This window comes from Garra rufa, chromosome 23, assembly GCF_049309525.1.
Source record: "Garra rufa chromosome 23, GarRuf1.0, whole genome shotgun sequence".
In the NCBI taxonomy this organism is placed as follows: domain Eukaryota; kingdom Metazoa; phylum Chordata; class Actinopteri; order Cypriniformes; family Cyprinidae; genus Garra; species Garra rufa.
The window spans coordinates 26,405,400-26,415,676 of NC_133383.1; positions in this window are offsets into that span (position 1 = coordinate 26,405,400).

Sequence of the window (10,277 nt, forward strand, 5' to 3'; positions counted from 1 at the left end):
TAGAGCTGACACAAATAGATTCAGATTGCTGTAAAGTCAGCGTTGAATGAGAAATGCAGATGTGTGTATATAGAAAGTTGCAGCATCTTTACCGATCTCATAATGACAGAACATCCATTTTTGGGTAAACTATCGCTAGTTTGTGAATATACATGGTGCATCTCAGTAAATTAGAATGTTGTGGAAAAGTTCATTTATTTCAGTAATTCAACTCAAATTGTGAAACTCATGTATTAAATAAATTCAATGCACACAGACTGAAGTAGTTTAAGCCATTGGTTCTTTTAATTGTGATGATTTGGCTCACATTTAACAAACACCCACCAATTCACTACCTCAACAAATTAGAATACTTTATAAGACCAATAAAAAACATTTTTAGTGAATTGTTGGCCTTCTGGAAAGTATGTTCATTTACTATATATGTACTGTACTCAATACTTGGTAGGGGCTCCTTTTGCTTTAATTACTGCCTCAATTCAGTGTGGCATGGAGGTGATCTGTATGTGGTATGGAAGTCCAGGTTTCTTTGACAGTGGCCTTCAGCTTATCTGCATTTTTTTGGTCTCTTTCTTCTTATTTTCCTCTTGATAATACTCCATAGATTCTCTATGGGGTTCAAGTCTGGTGAGTTTGCTGGCCAGTCAAGCACACCAACACCATGGTCATTTAACCAACTTTTGGTGCTTTTGGCAGTGTGGGCAGGTGCCAATCCTGCTGGAAAATGAAATCAGCATCTTTAAAAAGCTGGTCAGCAGAAGGAATCATGAAGTGCTCTCAAATGTCTTAGTAAATGGGTACAGTGACTTTGGTTTTCAAAAAACACAGTGGACTTCAAGCAGCTTGGGCTATGAGCTTCTCCACCCTTCCTCCAGACTCTAGGACCTTGGTTTCCAAATGAAATACAAAACTTGCTCTCATCTTAAAAAAAGACTTTGGACCACTGGGCAACAGTCCATTTCTTCTTCTCCTTAGCCCAGGTAAGACACCTCTGACGTTGTCTGTGGTTCAGGAGTGGCTTAACAAGAGAAATACAACTGTAGCCAAATTCCTTTACACATCTCTGTGTGGTGGTTGTTGCCCATTGGTCCAGTGGTCCAAAGTTCTCTTGATGCCTTGACCCCAACCTCAGTCCATTCCTTGTGAAGTTCACCCAAGTTCTTGAATCGATTTTGATTGACAATCCTCTCGAAGCTAAGGTTCTCTTGGTTGGTTGTGCATCTTTTTCTTCCACCCTTTTTCCTTCCACTCAACTTTCTGTTAACGTGCTTGAATACAGCACTCTTTGAACAGCCAGCTTCTTTGGCAATGAATGTTTGTGGCTTAACGTCCTTGTGAAGGGTGTCAATGATTGTCTTCTGGACAAATGTCAGATCAGCTGTCTTCCCCATGATTGTGTAGCCTACTGAACCAAACTGAGAGACTATTATGAAGGCTCAGGAAACCTTTGCAGGTCCTTTGAGTTGATTAGCTGATTGGCATGTTATCATATTATAATTGGTGGGTTTTTATTAAATGTGAGCCAAATTTTCACATCTCACAAATCTGTGTGCATTGAATTTAATTTGAATTTGAATTTTCAATTTGAGTTGAATTACTGAAATAAATGAACTTTTCCACAACTTTTAATTTATTGAGATGCACCCATATAGGGAAGAGAGTTGAGAGCTGAAAAAAGAAATCACATCCATGGATGCAAACACACAAACAGACACTCACACATACTGTATATATGCACACCATGTTTCTTACTGAGTAATAGATGCTAAACAGAGTCAATAGTGCTGTTTCATTCTGAAGCTGCACATTCCCAATTGGTTACACCCTCTCACAAAGATGTAGTCCAGTACTGCAACATCCCCACAGGGACGGAGCAAATTGCTTCCATTTTATCAGATGCAGCGGACCAAAGGCTAAAACAGATCTGCTCATTTCAGAGCTTAATACTTGGAAAGTAGCATACACGCACAACAGGAATGGAGGGAGGATAAGATCTGAGTTTGAACCATTGGTTACTGTTTACTCGCAGTTGCTTTTATTAAAGGAGCATGATGGGTTAGTGCTTTGCTCAGACTTTCTGCTGCAGAACTTTCTGTTGCTTGGGTACATTCCCACTGAGAATGGGCAACAAATTTCTAGATTGGTCGTGGGCCCCGTGTCTCACCTGTTTGCCTGTTTGCCTGTTGAGAGAAACATTGCCCAGCAACATTGCTCAAAACTTTGCAGCCTTAGGGCTGAAACTGCATGGTCAGTTGTCAAAAAGCCTTAGTCACTTCAGCCATTCCTGCAGAGCTGCAAATTATTTGCTGTTTGCCATACAGGTGAGACGATGATCTGGAGGAAATGAGCTTTGTAATGTCACAGCAAATTAAGGAAAACAGCGGTATGATGGTGCATTGCACAGAATTGATTGCATTCAGTTTCTAGGAATAGGCATTCATGCAAGATTTTCCTTTTTTCAGATCTTCTGGTATGTTTGTATACATATTTAAAGGTGCAGATGAAAGGCAGGCAGTTTACATTTTCAGTCATTTCGCAATGAATAATACATGCTATATGAAAACATACAGGGACAGAGGAAAAATATAAATCGACATTAAACACAAACACAAACATTGAGATCTTTCGTCTACTGCAGAAACCATCATTTCAAACAAATATGCAAATGTGACACGTTCTCCCTGTCTGTCATTTTGAGCTTCCCCCTTAGGAAGAAAATTGAAAATGAGATCTCTAGAATATCTCAGTTGTTTTTCCTAGAGAGTAATGAGATTAAAGAGAGATCAAATGGAGGCTTCTGCTTTTCTGTTGTGAAAAAGACCAAAGTAATGTCTCCTTGGCTACATTTACACTGCAGGCCTTAGTGCTCAATTCTGATTTATTGCTCAGATTATTATTATTTATTTTTTTTGTATATTCACATAATTTTTTTCAAATGTGGCCAGTATTAGATTTGAGTCACAGTCCTGAAATTACAATAGAGCAAAAGAACAATGACATATGGAAGTAAACATGGAGGTCACATGTTTATACCATCATTTATAAGCAGAACCCTATGAAATCATTTTATCTTTTTTCAAATTCCATTTTTTTTTCCATTTAAATTTTTCTGGATTCCATTTTTTTAGTTTAGTTTTCTAGACTCTTTTTTAAGTGTTAAATTAAAAAATAATGATCAAAACTGTCTAATTATTAGAAATCATGAAACTTAAACAATTTAACAGCAATTTAGTTACATGGTTTCATTGCATTTTAATAATCAAAAGAATCGAATTTATTGATTTTATTTAAAAAAAATTATAATTATTTTATTATTTTATTTTTTTCATAACTTCTAGAAATGTTGTGTATTTATATTTTTCTGGTAAATATTCCTTAAAAATAATGTTTTAATAATTTTTTTAGTAGTAGTATCATTACATCAAGTAATATATTTAAGTAACAATTTATTCAAGTTAAACCGAACCTTTATTTTATATATTTACTGTTAAGACCTGTGAAGAAGTGAAGAAGTTTCTGTGTGTGTATGATATGACAATACAGATGTTCCCAAAAGAAATGGTCAAATGGTTATGAAGTGACTCTCAGAGCAGTTCTAGAAATTATGTTTATGTGTTCATGTACTCATAGGTGGCATAGACTGAAAACACAGCAAGCATCACTGGTTTTGTGGTTCAAGGTCACATATGGCCCTAAATTTATAAGGTGATGTGCTGTAAAAGACAGCAAAATTGTCAGGAACTAATGCCAGGAACTTCCGCCAATAGTTCTAGGAACTATGAAAAGGTTCGTCTGGTGCGAAAACCTTATAGTTGTCCCTTAAGTTTTGCTTGTGCGCTGTTCCAATACTTTAGTTCTAACACCTCACTGTCACTCCATTGACTAACTTTACAGCTGGTTTCAATATTAACTGAGTGACCAAAGAACTGCAGCTATGTAAAATCTTTGGAGTGACTCCCGTCAGTACAGAATTGTACTGATATTGCATTACTGTCAGTCACTGAAGCCTTGCAGATTGGAAAAGCTGATTCCAAATTAACAGTTCTCATTCTGCTAGATCTATCTGCCACCTTTGATACTGTGAATCATCAGATTCTTCGGTTCGTCCTCTCATTACTGGGCATCACAGAGATTCTACTTCGCTAATTCGAATCCTATATTACAGGTAGATCTTTCAGGGTGGCCTGGGGAAGGGAGGTATCCAAAGCACATGAGCTGGTCAATGGGGTTCCTCAGGGATCAGTTCTTGGACCCCCCCTCTTCTCCAAATACACTACATAACCGGGACCCATCATACAGGCACATGGTTTCTCCTACCATTGCTATGCTGATGACACACAGCTCTATCTTTCATTTCAACCAGGTGATTCAATAGTAGCTGCACGGATCTCAGGCTGCCTGGCGGACATCTCGGCATGGATGAAAGAACATCACCTACAGCTCAACCTGGCAAAGACTGAGCTTCTTGTCTTCCCTGCCACTTTGACTCAGATTCTGTGGGCTTTAGGCCACTTGTGCCTCCAGACTTAATGTACACCTCACAGACTGTGCTCTGATTTGCCAAGATTCACCTTCAATTGAAAGTCAGAGATTATAATTTGCATTCAAATATTATTCCAAAATCTAATGATCTAATAAAATGAACTAATAGGGGAGAGTGGGGACAGTTGCAACATGTGGCAGTTACAACATTGCTTATTTCTTCAAGCAGGAATAAGATACAGTGATAATATTCATACTGCACATGCTTTATTGGCCCCTTATACTTCATGGAAGAAATCGTCTCGGGTTACGTATGTAACCTTAGTTCCCTGAGGGAACGAGACGCCGCGTCAGGAACGCTATGGGGAACGCCATTGGCGGGCCGCACTCTGAACTGTGTATAACAACCAATGAAATGACGTGGGTGACGTCACAGACGCGGTGACGTCACCGACCAGGAAGTATAAAGCACGTGCGTTTGAAGCCGGCGGCAGCTCTTAGGAATGAAGCGAGCGCCGCAGGGTGCGGGAATTATGGTCCGAGACGCGGCGTCTCGTTCCCTCAGGGAACTAAGGTTACATACGTAACTCGAGACGTTCCCTTCCGGGAACTCGAGCCGCGTCAGGAACGCTATGGGGAACGAGACTACCAACGCCCCCATAATTTCCGAGCCCTGCGAGTGTCTGCTCAACCAGGGTGGAAAAAGAGAGAGCCCTTTGTCTAGCATTCCGCGGACAAGAAGGCCCTGAGTCCTCGGCCCTCGGGCACATGAGGAATGGTAGTCTTCCTCTGTCTGGTCGCCAGCCAGAGCAAGAGGTACTCCGCGGCCCTCAGGCACACGCAGAGTCTTAGTCCTTTGTCTGGGAGTTAGCCAGAACAAGAGGGACCGAATGACCACTGTTTAGCACTCGGCGGACAGATGGTGTGGGGAGTCCTCGGTCCGCAGACCCACGAGGACGGTGAGCTCGACCTCAAGGCTCCTCGGCCCTCGGGCACACGAGGAGAGGGTGATCCTTTGTCTGGGGGTTCAGCCAGAACAAGAGGGACCCAAGGCTCGGCCTGGAGCTCCGCCAGGACGCGAGGGAATAAGCCATTGTCTAGCATTACGCGGACAAGAGGGCACTGCAATCCCCGGCTCTCGGGCTCACGGGGAAGACAGTAGGGGCCTCTGCCTGGTAGCCAGCCAGTGCATGAGGCACTCCTCGGCCTTATGGAAGGCAGACGAGGAGTCTTAGTCCTTGGTCTGGGGAAAGCCAGAAACCAGAGGGACCGAAATACACTCGGTCTGATAGCATCCTGCGTCAGAGCACGAGGAGAATAAAGCCATTGTCTAGCGTTCCGCGGACAAGAGGGCTGTACAGTTCTCGGCCCTCAGGCACACGAGAACCGTGACCTCTGCCTGGTTCGCCAGCCAGTGCGAGAGGCACTCCTCGGCCCTCGGGCTCACGAGGAGTCTTAGTCCTTTGCCTGGGGGTTCTGCCAGGACAAGAGGGACTGAAAGAGCTTTTGTCTAGCTTGCACGGACAAAAGGTAGAATTTGCAGATCTCTTTAAAGTGGCGAAACGACTTCTCTTCTTTCCGCAGAAAGAATGCGCCTTGAGAAGTCTCCTCCTGGCTAGGGAGGTGGCTGACCCTCCAGGCCTAGCGCACTAGGCCGAGAGTACAGCCGAGCCTGGAGCGGCTCTGAGGTCGAGCTCGTAATACCTAACGAATGTTAGGGGCGTGGACCAACCCGCAGCATTGCAGATGTCCGACAGACCTCGAGTAGAGTGAGCCTTGAGTCCCATCGGGGATGGGAGACCAGAGGACTCGTAAGCTGTAGATATGGCATCAATGATCCATCTACTGATAGTAGGCTTTGAAGCCGGGCCCCCTCTCTTTGGGGGGCCGTAACAGACAAACAATTGCTCTGTTCTACGCCACGTGGCAGCTCTGTGGACGTATGCATCTAAGGCTCTGACTGGGCACATGCAATTGAACTTCCTGTGGTTCGGCTCCGCGAACGGAGGAGGATAAAACGCCTGCAGTGTTACTGGCTACGGTGCTAGGGAGGGGACCTTCGGGACGTACCCGACCCTGGGATATAGAAAGGCCTTGGCCATCCCTGGGGCAAACTCTAAATGAGATGGGGCCACCGAAAGGGCCTGCAGGTCGCCTACTCTCTTGAGAGAAGTGAGTGCTAACAGGAGCGCCGTCTTAATTGTGAGGGCGCGATCCGTAGACTCCTCTATGGGCTCAAATGGAGGCTTGCATAGAGCTTCTAGCACCACAGCGAGGTCCCACGTGGGGACCCTGGGTGTCACTCGAGGCCTCAGCCTGAGCGCACCGCGGAGGAACCGTATGACCAAGGGCTCTCTACCTACTGAGAGGCCACCCAAAGGGGCGTGGTAGGCACTTATGGCCGCCACGTATACCTTTAGAGTGGAGTGAGCTAGCCCTGCGGATAGGCGAGACTGTAGGAACTCCAGAACTGTACCGACTGGGCAGTTGACTGGGTCCAGGTGGCGCTCGCGGCACCATCTCGCGAATAAGTTCCACTTAAGGCCATACAGTTTCCTCGTAGAGGGAGCTCTGGATTGGAGAAGGGTCTCAACAACCTCGGTTGAGAGACCCGCTCCTATGAGTTGTGCCCCCTCAGGGGCCACACCCATAACCTCCATTTCTCTGGGTGGGGGTGGCATATTGCGCCCCCAGCCTGAGACAGGAGGTCCCTCCTGACGGGAATCTCCCACGGAGAGCCGTCGAGGAGAGATACCAGGTCCGAGAACCATACTCGTGCCGGCCAGTACGGGGCTACTAGTAGCAGCCGCACTTGAAACCGACGGACCCGTTCCAGAACTCCCGGGAGCAGAGCGATCGGGGGAAAGGCGTACAGACGCAGCCTCGGCCACGTCTGTGCCATGGCATCCAGCCCCAGTGGAGCTGGAGGAACTAGAGAGTACCAGAGGGGACAGTGCGATGTCTCCTGAGTCGCAAACAGGTCCACCTGTGCCTGGCCAAACACTCTCCAGATCTGCTTCACCACCTCTGGGTGAAGCATCCATTCCCCGGGCCTCGGCCCCTGCCTCGACAGGACGTCTGCTCCCACATTCAGATGTCCAGGAATATGGACTGCTCTCAGGGAGAGGAATTTCTCTTGAGACCAAAGGAGTATCCGGTACGCCAGCTTGTATAAGGGGCGTGAGCGGAGTCCTCCTTGGTGGTTTATGTAGTAAACCACCGCAGTGCTGTCTGTACGGACCAGCACGTGTTTGTTTCTTAGGTCTGGGAGAAACCTCTTTAGGGCCAGGAATACTGCCAGCATCTCTAAGCGTTTTATGTGCCACAAAAGATGGTGGGCGCTCCATAGGCCTTGGGCTGAGCGGCCACGCATGACCGCCCCCCAACCGGTAAGGGAAGCGTCGGTCGCTAGCGTGATGCGGCGACCAGGCACTCCCAGAACCGGTCCCTGAGAGAGGAACCAGGGTTTCCTCCACATGGCCAAGGCACGTAGGCAACGCCGCGTGACCTTGATCTTGCGGAGCGGGTTTCCCCTCGGGGAGAACCCCCTGGTCCTGAGCCACCACTGTAGTGGTCTCATGTGCAGCAGTCCAAAAGGTATCACGTTGGAAGCGGCTGCCATAAGACCTAACAGTACTTGAAACTGTTTGACAGTGAGTGACTGGCCTAGCTTTACTGCATTCACTGCGGTCAGTATGGAATCGACTCGTGCAGGAGACATGCGTGCCTGCATGGAGATCGAGTCCCACACTACGCCTAAGTAAGTGGTCCTCTGTAGTGGAGAAAGCACACTCTTCTTGGCGTTGAGTCTCAACCCCAACTCTTTCATGTGAGCGAGAACAGCACCTCGATGCTGAACCGCTAACTGCTCCGAGCGGAGTCCTCCTTGGTGGTTTATGTAGTAAACCACCGCAGTGCTGTCTGTACGGACCAGCACGTGTTTGTTTCTTAGGTCTGGGAGAAACCTCTTTAGGGCCAGGAATACTGCCAGCATCTCTAAGCGTTTTATGTGCCACAAAAGATGGTGGGCGCTCCATAGGCCTTGGGCTGAGCGGCCACGCATGACCGCCCCCCAACCGGTAAGGGAAGCGTCGGTCGCTAGCGTGATGCGGCGACCAGGCACTCCCAGAACCGGTCCCTGAGAGAGGAACCAGGGTTTCCTCCACATGGCCAAGGCACGTAGGCAACGCCGCGTGACCTTGATCTTGCGGAGCGGGTTTCCCCTCGGGGAGAACCCCCTGGTCCTGAGCCACCACTGTAGTGGTCTCATGTGCAGCAGTCCAAAAGGTATCACGTTGGAAGCGGCTGCCATAAGACCTAACAGTACTTGAAACTGTTTGACAGTGAGTGACTGGCCTAGCTTTACTGCATTCACTGCGGTCAGTATGGAATCGACTCGTGCAGGAGACATGCGTGCCTGCATGGAGATCGAGTCCCACACTACGCCTAAGTAAGTGGTCCTCTGTAGTGGAGAAAGCACACTCTTCTTGGCGTTGAGTCTCAACCCCAACTCTTTCATGTGAGCGAGAACAGCACCTCGATGCTGAACCGCTAACTGCTCCGAGCTGGCTAGGATGAGCCAGTCGTCTATGTAGTTGAGTATGCGGATGCCCTGGAGACGCAACGGAGCCAGAGCAGCATCCACACACTTCGTGAAAGTGCGGGGTGAGAGAGCTAGGCCGAAAGGAAGCATCCTGTATTGGTAAGCCTTGCCCCTGAAAGCGAACCTGAGATACTTCCTGTGCTGAAGAAGGATGGAGACGTGAAAATAAGCGTCTTTTAGATCTATCGTGACAAACCAGTCCTCGGACCTGATTTGTGACACGACCTGCCTGACAGTAAGCATCTTGAATTTCAGCTTCCTGACTGAACGATTTAGCAGCCTGAGATCTAAGATGGGCCGAAGCCCCCCATCCTTCTTCGGAACAATGAAGTACCGGCTGTAGAACCCGGATTCCCTGTCTTGAGGAGGGACCACCTCGATGGCCTCCTTCCTCAGAAGAGTTTCTATTTCTTGTTCCATCACCAGACCCTGCTTGGGGCTTACTAGAGTTGGAAATACCCCGTTGAAAGGTGGCGGCGTAGCGCCGAACTGGATAGCATAGCCTTTCTCTACAGTACGCAGGACCCAATTTGAGACTCTTGGCAGTAGTTTCCATGCTGCCAGAAAGTTCACTAAGGGTACCAGCCTCTCGAGACTGGTGTCTGGATTTACTCGAGGAACTAACTCGGAGACCTGTAACAGCGAACTGGCAGGAAGCTCCTGAACTAGCTCCTCGGGAGACCCCCGCGGGGGCTGCGAACTCTCCAGGGCCGCTACGTTTCCGGGCGGAACAGCTAGAGGATGTTCGAGGGAGATAGCCGCGCCCTGTAACACTGGCAGGGTTAGCTGACTCATCTCCTGAGGGCCACGAAGGGGTCTGAAACCCGCACCTGGAGGTACGGTGCAAACCCCCTCGAGAGACGCTGCCCTCAACGGCCCTGAACCACAACCGTCAGGGCCGCTTAGTCGAGGACTTCCTTGACTGGAGGACGACCCTCAGGTCAGGCCTCTTCGTCTTGGAAGCCCCCGACTTAGAGCGTCGCTTTCCGGGTCCCCTAGGCTGGGCCGGGGGAGCACGGGCAACAACGCTCTGCTTCTGTGCCTCACGATGGGAGCTCGTACACGGCTGAGGCTGCTTCTTTGATGGTGCAGCAGCCTCAGAGGAGAACACGCGGCGAGGAAGAAATGTTCTGAACGCCGCCGCCTGCTTGCGGGCCTCCTGGTGCCTAGCCACAACGGTATCAACCGCGGC